Genomic DNA, 13,357 nt, shown 5'->3' with positions numbered 1-13,357 from the left:
GATATATTTTTTTATTTTATTTTTTATTTTTTTATTTTTTAAATTTTTTGTTTATTGCAGTAACATTTGTTTATAACATTGTAAAAATTTCAGGTGTACATCATTGTACTTCTATTTCTGCATAGATTATATCATGTTCACCACCAAAATACTAATTACAACCCATCACCACACACATGTACCGAATTATCCCTTTCACCCTCCTCCCTCCCCCCTTCCCCTCTGGTAACCACCAATCCAATCTCTGTCCCTATGTGTTTGTTTATTGTTGTTATTATCTACTACTTAATGAAGGAAATCATACGGTATTTGACCTTCTCCCTCTGACTTATTTCACTTTGCATTATACCTTCAATGTCCATCCATGTTGTCACAAATGGCTGGATTTCATCGTTTCTTATGGCTGAGTAGTATTCCATTGTGTATATATACCACAGCTTCTTTATCCATTCGTCCCTTGATGGGCACTTAGGTTGCTTCCAAGTCTTGGCTATTGTGAATAACGCTGCAATGAACACAGGGGTGCATGTACCTTTGCAAATTGGTGTTTTCAAGTTCTTTGGATAAATACCCAAGAGTGGAATAGCTGGATCATATGGTAGTTCTATCCTTGATTTTTTGAGGAATCTCCATACTGTTTTCCATAGTGGCTGCACCAGTTTGCACTCCCACCAGCAGTGTATGAGAGTTCCCTTCTCTCCACGTCCTCTCCAACACATGTTGTTTCCTGTCTTGTTTATTATAGCCATTCTGACGGGTGTGAGGTGATATCTCATTGTAGTTTTGATTTGCATTTCCCTGATAGTTAGTGATTTTGAACATGTTTTCATGTGTCTGTTGGCCATCTGTATATCTTCTTTGGAGAAATGTCTGTTCAGGTCTTTTGCCCATTTTTTAATTGGGTTGTTAGTTTTTTTGTTGTTGAGATGCATGAGTTCTTTATATATTTTGGAGATTAAGCCCTTATCAGATGTATGGTTTGCAAGTATCTTCTCCCAGTTGTTAGGTTGTCTTTTCGTTTTGTTGATGGTTTCCTTTGCTGTGCAGAAGCTTTTTAGTTTGATGTAGTCCCATTTGTTTATTTTTTCTATTGTTTCTCTTGCCCGGTCAGATGTGGTGTTTGAAAAGATGTTGCTAAGGCCGATGTCGAAGAGCGTACTGCCTATGTTTTCTTCTAGAAGTTTCATAGTTTCAGGTCTTACATTCAAGTCTTTAATCCATTTGGAGTTAATTTTTGTGTATGGTGTAAGGTAAGGGTCTACTTTCATTTTTTTTGCATGTGGCTATCCAGTTTTCCCAACACCATTTGTTGAAGAGACTTTCTTTTCCCCATTGTATGTTCTTGGCTCTTTTGTCAAAGATTAGCTGTCCATAGACGTGTGGGTTTATTTCTGGGCTTTCGATTCTATTCCATTGATCTGTGTGTCTGTTTTTGTGCCAGTACCATGCTGTTTTGGTTACTATAGCTTTGTAGTATGTTTTGAAATCAGGGAGTGTGATACCTCCAGCTTTGTCCTTTTTTCTCAGGATTCCTTTAGCTATTCGGGGTCTTTTGTTGTTCCATATAAATTTTAGGATTCTTTGTTCTATTTCTGTGAAAAATGTTGTTGGAACTTTGATAGGGATTGGATTGAATCTATAGATGGCTTTAGGAAGTATGGACATCTTAACTATGTTAATTCTTCCAATCCAAGAGCATGGAATATCTTTCCATTTCTTTGTGTCTTCTTCAATTTCTTTCAGAAATGTTTTATAGTTTTCGGTGTACAGATCTTTCACCTCTTTGGTTAAGTTTATTCCTAGGTATTTTATTCTTTTTGTTGCAATTGTAAATGGGATGGTATTCTTAATTTCTCTTTCTGCTACTTCGTTGTTAGTGTACAGAAATGCAACTGATTTTTGTATGTTGATTTTGTATCCTGCAACTTTACCGTATTCGTTTATTACTTCTAAAAGTTTTCTGGTGGATTCTTTAGGGTTTTCTATGTATAAAATCATGTCATCTGCAAATAATGACAGTTTCACTTCTTCCTTTCCAATTTGGATCCCTTTCATTTCTTTCTCTTGCCTGATTGCTCTGGCTAGGACTTCCAGTACTATGTTAAATAGGAGTGGTGAGAGTGGGCATCCTTGTCTGGTTCCTGTTCTTAGAGGGATAGCTTTCAGTTTTTCACCATTGAGGATGATATTAGCTGTGGGTTTCTCATATATGGTCTTTATTATGTTGAGGTACTTTCCTTCTATACCCATTTTATTCAGAGTTTTTATCATAAATGGATGCTGTATCTTGTCAAATGCTTTCTCTGCATCTATTGAGATGATCATGTGATTTTTGTTCTTCATTTTATTAATGTGGTGTATTACGTTGATTGATTTGCGAATGTTAAACCATCCGTGCATACCTGGAATAAATCCCACTTGATCATGGTGTATAATCTTTTTAACGTATTGTTGTATGCGATTTGCTAGTATTTTGTTGAGGATTTTCGCATCGATGTTCATCAGTGATATTGGCCTGTAATTTTCTTTTTTTGTGTTGTCCTTGTCTGGTTTTGGTATCAGGGTAATGTCAGCTTCGTAGAATGAGTTAGGGAGGTTCCCCCCTCCTCAATTTGTTGGAAGAGTTTGAGAATTAATGAATTAGTCATAGCTATTAGAGCACTGTATAAAGCATAAAGTATTACGTAAATGTAAGATGTTAGATTTTTAATCTCATGAATTGTATGTATCCTACACTTTCCCTCAGTGGCTCACCGGCAGTCTGTGTGATAAGGAAGGGCATTTATCAGGAAACCCTAGGATAGTACTTAATGAATTACCATCCTTCTCAGTAGAACTACTGGTCTTTAGTATATACTTTGTTTCCCCAGTTGTGCATACTTAAATCAAGAATATTTTAAGCCTAGTTTCAGCTATAAGTTACTGCACTCTCAGTAAAATCCTTATTTCTGTGCCTCCATATTCTTACCTATAAAATGAGGGAAAGTTAACCCCCGTGGTGGTTACTTTTGTTTAATCCTCTCCATTCTGTAAGGTAAGTATATCCCACTTGACAGTCATCATTGCGAGGTAGGATGAGGAGACACACTCAGAGATTATGGAATTTGGCCAAAGGCACACAGCACGGAAGTGTCACCACTGGGATTTGAACACGGTCTGTGCAGCACCGGAGCACTCAAGCTCGGCTCATCGGAGTTCACAGCTTTCTAAGTTGTGTTACTGCTGCTGACATAATTCTGTATTAACAGCGTTTTCAGCTCACGATAACTGAAGGTCCTGTTCTTCAGTAATAACACTAATGTGTTTACTACATGACCGCTCTTAATTCGTGTTTTCTCTGTAGTGGTTCTCTTTGTGCCTTTCTGGTAATTGTACATAGAAAGCACTGAGAGAGGTTTTGTTTTCATTATGGACAGCTGCTGTTAACCTGAAATGCTGACGTTAAGTGTCATAACTTGTACCTGTGAATGGAAGGCCTAGAATATAAGCTTTAAAAAATTAGAGGCTTAGTGCTTCTAGAGATAAAAACATGATATAGAACTTTCCCTTTTTTGTGTGTGTGAGGAAGATCAGCCCTGAGCTAACATCCGATGCCAATCCTCCTCTTTTTTTTTTTTTTTTGGCTGAGTAAGATTGGCCCTGGGCTAACATCCATGCCCATCTTCCTCTACTTCATACGGGACACCGCCACAGCATGGCCTGACAAGCAGTGCGTTGCTACACGCCCGGGATCCAAACCTGCGAACCCCAGGCCGCCAAAGCCGAGCGTGCGCACTTAACTGCTGCGCCACTGGGCTGGCCCTAGAACATTTCACTTTTAATAAATAGCTTTGAATCTGACCCAGGTTCAGAACCAAAAGTAGTTACCTCAGTTTTTCTTTTGAGGGCTCCAGGCTTCTACGTAGACGACGATATCAGTCAGGGTCAAATCTTCTGTACTGACAGCATTATCAGTTAGGGTCCAATGGTTGCAGCCCACTGGGTGGCAGAGAAGTTCATTGGGTTGCCCAGGCCAGATCTGTCTACAGTCCCCAGGGAAATGGGAAGCAACCCTCCAGGGCACAGGTGAGCCTCAGCTGGGGGGCTGGTGCACGGAGGTGGTCAGGGTGCTAATGCAGGTGGGAGGCCTGGGGCATGTGGTATCTGTACTGGGAGGGCCACGGGAAGGTGGCCACCAGGCCACATCGTTTAGATAAGTGAAATGCAGTTCAGTGAATTCTGTAATCAGAGTATGTGCACAGGGCCTGATTTGAGAGGAAAGCTTCCTAGGGAGGTAATATTTCAACTAGGTTTTTACGTTACTGGTTATAACCAGTGCCCTTTTGTTTCTGGTTTCTCTAATTTCCATAGCCAAATATTTAGCACCTGTTGTAGCACCTAATATACAAGCTCAGCCATTCATTCTCCATGACCTTGCCTCAGTACCTGTACATCACTACAATAACCTTAATTGCAACACAGCTTAGAAACTTAGTTGGAAGAAAAGCTACTCAGTGGGGAGTCGCGTGAGTAGAGACAGCTTTACAACCTACTACTCACAAAGAAAATGTTCTTTGCCAGGTCATCATGCCTAAAGAAAGTTAGGTTAACTTAAGAATAAATGCCCATACATTGTTTAATTGAAATGTACTTTAACACCTCCACTCTCCTGCGTCTTCTCCAGCTCATCCTTTTGTGAGGGTTCTTGTGTGTGCAAGTGTGCCTTGTTAATGAAGTGCATCACCTGCCAGGACAGCTGCTGCTGTAGGTATCTTCACGCCCATTGTCTTCCTTCTCTAGGGACCATCTGTAAAATTTATTTTCAGGTAATCGTAATCATCTTGGGGCTTTCCAGCTAGTTGAGCAAGACTATCGGAGCAGGTGAGAGTCTAGTTTTATTTTTACCATTCAATACCTTTAATGCTAAATACCAAGTTAGTATGTTCTTTATTCGTTCAGAGTGAACCTTTGAGATGGGGAGGCCAGCTTTAGTCACCCACTAGCACCATGTAGCTCTTGTTAATGCAGCCCCGCAGTCAACCAGACTTCATTACTCACTAAATACATGATGATATTTGTGGGTGCTTCGCTTTGACATCAAATCATCTGTTAATTATTGATAAATTAATAAAAAGGTATTTTATCTCAACCTGTTACTTAAATACTGGTCAGAATATCATGATGAATTTTTAGGTATTCTCTTTACCCTTTTAATGCTTTGATACATCTTTAGAACAATAAGCGTGGATGCTAAGTTTTCTAGATGTATGCAGTCCTGAGGGTAGAGTCTAGCCCTCCTTCTAAATTTTTTGATTTTAGCTGTTTTTCAGAGAATGCTTAAAGTTATTCCTTTAATCTGAGTGTATGAGCCCATGAATTGGACAAAATGGAAGCTCAATATGCAATGGGGTATAGGGGTTTTGTATGTTTGTTTCCTCGTTTCCTGAATGAGTCATCACAACTTTGGAAAATATTGGGAAGAATGGCTTCCCAGAAAGTCTTAAAAATGAAAAATCTTGTAAAAGAAAAATTAATTTTTAAAAGAATCTATCATTTTACTTGGGAAATTCTCGATGGGACTTTTATTTTCTAGGTAGATGTTTCAATATAATTTCTCTACTTATCTAATTACTTTGTTCTCATTAACTAGATGAGGCCTTTTCTGCTCTTCAAACTATGCGTGGTAACCCTGAAAATATTATAATAGGATTCTCATAGCTGCCTTCCCGTGTTTCAGGCACTCTCCTGATGCTTTGTATGTACTAACTCGTTAAGTCTTCGCCACAGCCCCCGAGATAGGTATTAGTATTATCAGTATTTCACAGAAGACACGTTAAGTAACTTGTCCTGGATTACACAGCTAGCAAGTGGCAACGACAGAATTCAAGGCGGGCAGTCTGGCCCCAGAGCCACACGAAAGACTCCTCAATTAAAAACATCAGTTCATTAGGAGATTCTGCAGTTTAGCACTGTAAACAGATTTATGATTGGGGAAGTGCCTCTTGATGCAGCCAAGACAGCTTGTTGCTCTTCTCGGGAGCATCTCCTACAGAAATCATCATGGAAATAAATCCCTGGCTACAGGCATAGAAATCTGACATTCAGTGTCCACTAGATTTTAATATTAATGAGTAATGGCTTCCTTTAACATTCTGATTCGTGAAGGGCTGGTAGCTGGTATGGATTAATAATTAGGGATCAAACAAGAAAACACCTCGATGTGCTTATCTAGAGGGCAAATTATTGCGTGATAACCAAAGAGTTCTTTAGTTTTGCTCTGAGGTGAGTTATGGAAAAAGAAATGTGTAATAAAAATTCTTTAAAACTTAATAAGTGTCTTTGTGGTTGAAAGTAACATGTGCTAGTTTCTATGCGGATACCAGAGCTTGATAAGTAGACATATCTTCTCGGTTTTTCCCAGATTGTTTTGCAGGTTTCTTGGATAGGTTTCTGTGTGAAGTATGTCAGTTCTCCACCCCTCGCCCTTACTAGCCCCGATACAATTATTAATTCATAAAATATAACACAAGGCTCATACCGTAAGGGATGCCAGACTGATTGGGTTTCTCTCACTCTTCCCCCTCCCAACCCCCTAAACGTGTCAGTCTGACCTTCACCAAACACATTCTGTTTTTAAGGGCCTGGGGAATCTCATTGGAGCAGTTCTGTGCCTAAGTTTCAAGAACATACCGATTAAGCAAAAGTGTTACCATTTGTCAGGATTAGCCGTGCTTTCTGTAATGTGTTCTGAGGCCAGTTTCCCTTTTAGGCTGGGTGGATATGTGAACATTTTATGATGGTAGCTTTGACTCATCTCTCATTTGGAGGTCAGAGAAGTCTTTTTGTGCGCTTATGTTTGTAATACCATAAAGAAGACTTTCAAAAGCCGCTTTACCTGAAGACTCCTTATCTGCATCAATTGTGTTTTTCTATAAATGAAATATTACATTCCCTTTAATTCGAGGATGACTCTTTAGCAAAGGTTTCTACCTCATGATACTTAGATAATAATAACAGATATTTGGTGGGCTTTTGCTTCTTTTGTTTTTTAAGAGAAAAATCATTAAGGAGAAGGTGGGGGTAATAAGACTAACGAATGGAAAAATGCTCATGGTGTTGACTAGATGCGTGGACAGGGACACGAGAGTAACATGGATAATCAGAAGTCTGATTTGATTAAGTTTCGTTTCAGTTTTTCTTTCCAGCACTGAAAGAAACTCCTTATGGTGAGTGTTGGCTATTGGCATTGGCCTGAAGTTACCAAACAACAAGACTACCAAGTAACAGAATTTTTTAAATTTCTATACATCTTGGTTTGGTAACTGTTTTATTTCATCTTTAGGAAGACATTTTTAAATCACAAGCAATGACAATTTAAAAGTGACTGTGTAAGAAACCACAATGTCCCTGCACACTCTGCTTGGTGAAGGTGAAATGCTCACTGATCCTTTAGTTGTGTGCCCCAAACGTGTTCCAAATCCGACAAGAAGATTCGAACTCCTTTAGTCTCCCACTTTGACGCCTCTAACCTCCCTCTCCTCTGCTCCCAGGGAGCCATCTGATGTGGATTCAGGGAGGACATTTATTAGGCTATGGTGCCAAGACTGCCATCTGTTAGGATTCTCGCATTTTTTCCACATGGCAGGTGTGGTCAGATCAGCCTGTAGCTGCCCCTCCTTGGAGGGTAGCCCTTTTAGGAAGGGCTAGATTAGGTGGATTAAATTATCTGCTTTGCGTCTTCAGGGAAATCTCTTTTTCTTTTGGTTTGTGTTCTTCACAGTTCTTTGGGTTTTTTGTTTTTGGTGAGGAAGATTGTCCCTGAGCTAAAATCTGTGCCAGTCTTCCTCTGTTTTGTATGTGGGACACCGCCACAGCGTGGCTTGATGAGTGGTGAGTAGGTCCTCGCCTGGGATCCGAACCCACGAATCCCAGGCCACCAAAGCTGAGCGTGCGAACTTAACGACTATGCCACTGGGCTGGCCCCTGTATTTTTCTTGATGAGAATGGTAGACTAAAGGGCTGAGATGAGGGCATGGAACTATAGGAGAGAAGCCATGGAGGCTGTTCAACCTGTTTTTGTTCTTGGCTTAGGCATTGGTGTGCTGGTAAATGATTAACACCTGGCTCTCTGGATAAGAAATGCATATGCATGTATAATCAAATTTTAGTCCATTAGAAATTTTACTGATATACAAATAATAAGATATGCAGTTTACAAATTGAATAGAATATACAATACTATTAAATACAATCAATGTATAAATAGTGTAATATAATCCAATAAAATTCACAAATGATAATAGAACATACAGTACTCTTCATTGTAAATTTTATATAGTTCATTGATTCACACGAATGCTGTCATTGATTTTATGGAACTCTTGTACCTGTAGCAAAACTATGATTGCAATTGATGACTAACTTTGGTTCCCAGTGTGAATGTTGGTTGATATTCTCCTTTACGTGAAAGAGTAAGATGGAAGTTAAAACAACAAAGACATGTTGGAATTTCACTTGTTTGTCACTGAAGAGAATAACAACTTGACTGAAATCAGACAATTTTTGAATACTAGAAGAATATTTCTCAAATGTGCTATTCACAGTGTACTGGCTGCAGACATGACATTTTTAAGTTAATCTGTATTGTTTATATTTTTCCATCACTTTCTTAAGTCTAGAGATAACAATAAATCAAGCCCTGATTTTTAGTGTTTGGTGATTTTCATGGTATAAATGCTCTGATCTCAGGCTCCCAATGTGATATCACTGAATACGGAGTTGGGGAGAGAAGCTCACCTGCCATCAACAACCTTTCCCATCATTACACATACAATAGATGTAAAAACCCTCAAGAACATGGGTAATAGTAAAGTGTAGTAAATGATTAGGAGGTGATGAGCTTTGGGTATTAGCTTTGTTTTTGTTATAATTTATTTAATAGTAAGCTTATATAATTTAACTTTTAATAAAGGCTTGCAAAATTCCTGAAAATTTAACCATCGGCTCTCTCAAGTTTGTACAAGCCAGCGTCAGCACACTGCTGGCCTTGCGCCTTCCAGCTCAGATGGCTGGTTTTCTAGTGTCGGTGGGGCGGGGCAGGGGAGACAGGCCAATATGCCAGGCTTTTAAAATGCAAACTCTAGGGCCCACCCCTGGAGATAAGGGGGTGAGACTTGGAACTATGGTTCAAAACAAAACCATCCCTCCGCAGGTGATTGTGGTGTGTGACCAGATGTAGGAACTATTGGTCTGGCAAGAGTGCTTCCAGTCCAAGCCAGCTCGCCAGGATCCACCACATCAGGGTTGGAGGCGGGAGTCCCATTAACAATATGTCTTTGCCTGGCCCTGTTCTCTGCTCTTCTGAATTGTATCTCTTGGGAACCTCATGGGGTAGAGGGAAGAATGGAGACTGAGGAGAAAGGGTTCCTGTCTTTGAGATCCTGGGACTCAGCCACTTTTTCTACCACTATTAACATGGGATACCTTGGCTAGCACCGCTACTATCCTGCGGAGTTAGAAACCAACCCAGTTTCTCAGTTCCTAACCAGAAATTAACCTCTTAGAGACCACTGAAAAAGCAGAACTGGATATGAAATGCTGTGGGCTAGTTAGTTGGAACCATGAGCTCTGTTTCTGGGTTGGCTCCTGACTCATGGGGAAGTTTTTGGTCTCAGAAGCCCACATTTTCAAATGTCATTGTTTAGAAAAGCTCAACGGCAAAGCATGGTTGGCTCTTGTGTTAGTGTGAAGCTTGCTCAACAAATGAAAAAGAATGGAGCCTCCATCATTTTTTTTTTTGAAATTAACTTATGAAAACCTGAAATTAGAACCCATGAAGTAGGGAATAGTATTATTTTTTCAAAAGGGCTTTTGCTTTATGAAAACATCCACAGAAAATACCCTTCAGATAGTTTTAAATGGTGCTTACAAAATCGTCATTTATGTATATGTTTGTAGAAATAACACCTGTTGCATTAAGCATACTGAACCTACACTCGTAATAAGTATCCAGAATGTGTCTCCTTATGGCTGTATTAGGAAATAGGACCCAAAGGGAGGGACCAGGGGGATTACGTACCAGCATAGCCATCTGTTTGGGGACAGTAACAACACAAAGATCGTTCCCTTCGTTGCTAGGCTGAGAGTCACTTGCAGGCAACATGACTGAGCCCGCGAGTTTGAAACTGCTGCTTGTCTCTGCAGCGCATCCTGGCCAGTGAAATTACTAATGAGAATTGAGGAACCTTAGCTTGAGTGAAAGTTTAAACTTTTAAATTCCTGAAAAATCCATCATAAAATATATATATGAGGGAAAAAATTATGGGTTGTGGAGCAGGGAGGCCAGTGTGCATGAAATCAGATAAACCTAAAGTTCCATACACTCATAAAATTCTGTTATTTATTAATTAACTTTACCCAAAATTCCTCATGGAAAATGTAAAAAGCCACTGTCCAGAGGAAAAAATAAAAAGAATTGTTCAGGGATCGTTAGGAGTCAGATCGTTTTGCTGAGCAGTTTCCAAGTCCTCGGATGAGCCTTGAGTACGTTAGTGCACATGAGCTATGCTGCAGATACGAGCAGCGAGGGGAGAGGATAGGGCACTACTTGAGCTTTTCTTTTGAGTAATGACATTTCCATCTGAAAGCTTCCTTCAGCTCTGTGCGTGCATGGTTTCAAAGGGAAAAAGTCTAACTTGATATGACGAGCGGGCTGCTCTTGGACATGGAGAACAGAGATTGGAGACAGAAGCAAGCAAGCCCGTGTGATTTGTTTTATTAATCTGCTGCTACCTCACATTTGTTCTGAGACAATTGACTCTTTCTACTTGAGCTTCTCCAGCGTGGAGATGTGTAGTATTCTGTACAGCAACATTCTCGTTTCCATCTCTTCCCGACCCCTCTGTATTTGACATGGCACACGTGGGCTTGCTGACTTGTGTCTGCCTTTGCGCACACACTATCTTCCAGCCCACAACTGCCATCTGGATCCCTCATTTCATGACCTTATGCCAAGAAATCCTGTTCCAGGAAGGCTTCCAGGATGATCATGATCCTGTCACCCTCGGCAGACTAGAGTACAGAACAAGCACAACTCTCTGTGAGAGCTTGAGGAAGGGCATTGCTCTGAGTCTGGAGAGGTAGACTGACGCCGTGAATTGGTGCTAAGCCCTGACTTGACTCCCCGTGCTCTGTATGCTGTCACTGGGGCCTAGAAGCAGTGTCAGATGAAGCAAGTGGGGACACAGAATCGTACTAATGTTTATGAACTTAGCCAAGATTTTGTCCTTCATTCCTGATACCATTCTACACTACAGTTCTGCTGTCTCTCCGCTTCGGGGGCTCCTCTCTAAGATGAAGTTCAAATTTCTTAGGCCAAGGCACAAAGCTCTTCCTGATCTGGCCAGCACTCCCCAGTATCCCCTTTAATTATGTCCCTCTGCTGCATCCACGTCAATCCACCTGTTGTTTGGACTCCCCCAAAATGACTGCTACTTGTCTGTTAAAGTTAAGTTCAGGTGAAGCAGCACCACTTCTTGGCTCTTGGATGGGTTTTTCTGGATCTTCGAGGCTGGGTGAAGCACTCCTCTGCGCACCTTTAAATGCCCTGTGGATCTCGCCTTAGAGCACTTCCTGCTTTGTCAATCATGACCTTTCTTACCTCCTTCACCACACTGTGAGCTTCCTAAGAGCAGACCCTTTCTTCAACTCTGCATCTCCAGCACCCAGCAAAGTGCCCAACACATGGTAATTCCTCAACCAGTGTTTGAGTGACTAAATGATCTGTTGCATTACCTAGAAATTAAAACTAATGAATGTGAAGAGAGGCAAGAAAAGGAAAGATAAGAGATTGTCTCTGAGCTCAGTTCCTAATGAAATTAGAATTTTAACACCATTCAGTGACCCATGGGCGAGAAGAGAGAGGCAAGAAAATAAGCCCATCTGTCTGTGATTGATGAGGGCTGGAAATATGTCAACGTGTGACTCAGGTATTCCTGGGAATATGGAGCCTTGAGAAAGTCAAGCATACTATGCAGGAAGTGCTTGAATTAAAAATTATCATTAAACAAACATCGAGGGAGAACTGTCTTCAGTAAGAAATAATGCCCTAAGAATGTTTGGGATTCAGAACAAATAAATCTAGAGAAAGAAGAGATTGTACCAAAAGGAATGTATTTTTGTTAGCTGAAAAGTTGAGGAGGCTGATTCATAGCTCTCCTGGGTTACAAAGTACAGTAGGTAAATCAATGACGCGGTAGCAAAGAATCTACAGCTGTTTATTGTGGTGCGCTTTTAGCTCAAGGGAAGAAATGGATTTCGTTCCTTACGATAGCATGTGTGCCACATAGCCGTGTGGTTGATAAGGTCAACGGAAGTATCGATGTGTAGAGCTCTTCCCAAGTTGGTGATGGTGACCACTCTCAGTGACCGCTAGCCGCCTGAGGCTGTATCAGAGTGCACCACTGTGTTTCCCCCAAAAGGTGGCGTTACCTGTGGACGTGCTCGGTTGCATAAGGACTGCTGCAACCAGAGTTAGGTTGTGCTGTTCTCAGTTCAGCCCCACCCTGCTCCGGGAGGATTAATGATGGAAAAAACCCGAAGGGCACAGAACTGAACAACACTCGATAATGTTTTGATGAAACTTTTCTGTGGTAAATAAACATTGAAAAGAGGCCCAGTTCAGGACCTCGGGCCCTGGTGCGATGAGCTTGGAATCGAGATAGCATTATGAATTCTCATCACTACCTTTCTCTAGTGAACTGGCAGGAACTTTCCTGGTAGAGTCTTCTTGGGTTTGGGGTTCTTAATGGACCTATTTTAAAAATGAACCGCATCTTGTCTTTTCCGCTGCAAAGATCTCGCTGGGCTAGTCGGACTCAGTTGACAGGCACTTGCTTTGCAGGAGGCTAAAGCTGGGAGGTCAGAATAGGGCAGTCCTGACCTCAGAATGGCGGTGTTTTGATGACCCCTGGAGACACAGCTTATTTCTCTGAACTAGTCTTGAGAATGGCTCTCTTTGCCTGGCCTCTTGGGTTCCCTCATCCAGTATCATCTGAATATTTCCCACCCCAAACCATGTCACTACACTGACAGGTCAGTAGGTGGCAAAGAGATCCCAAGCTGATCATTTTATCACTGAGTGATTCTAGGCTTTGCTGCCAGAATCACCCCAATTTACACAATTGCCACGAAGTGCTCATATTTATCTATGGTAACGTGTGCACTAGATGCAGGAACATCCAGCAGGCGGGAAAGAGGGCCCTGTCTGGCTCTAGTCTTGGTTCGTTGTCAATGCTGTTGACTGGCAGATAAACGGACTCTCACACTCCTTCTCTCACCTTCTGTGCATGCAAACGTCAAGGAAGCTCCACCCTCAGAT

This window comes from Diceros bicornis, chromosome 31, assembly GCF_020826845.1.
Source record: "Diceros bicornis minor isolate mBicDic1 chromosome 31, mDicBic1.mat.cur, whole genome shotgun sequence".
Lineage (NCBI taxonomy): Eukaryota > Metazoa > Chordata > Mammalia > Perissodactyla > Rhinocerotidae > Diceros > Diceros bicornis.
Note: the sequence above shows the minus strand (reverse complement) of the source record.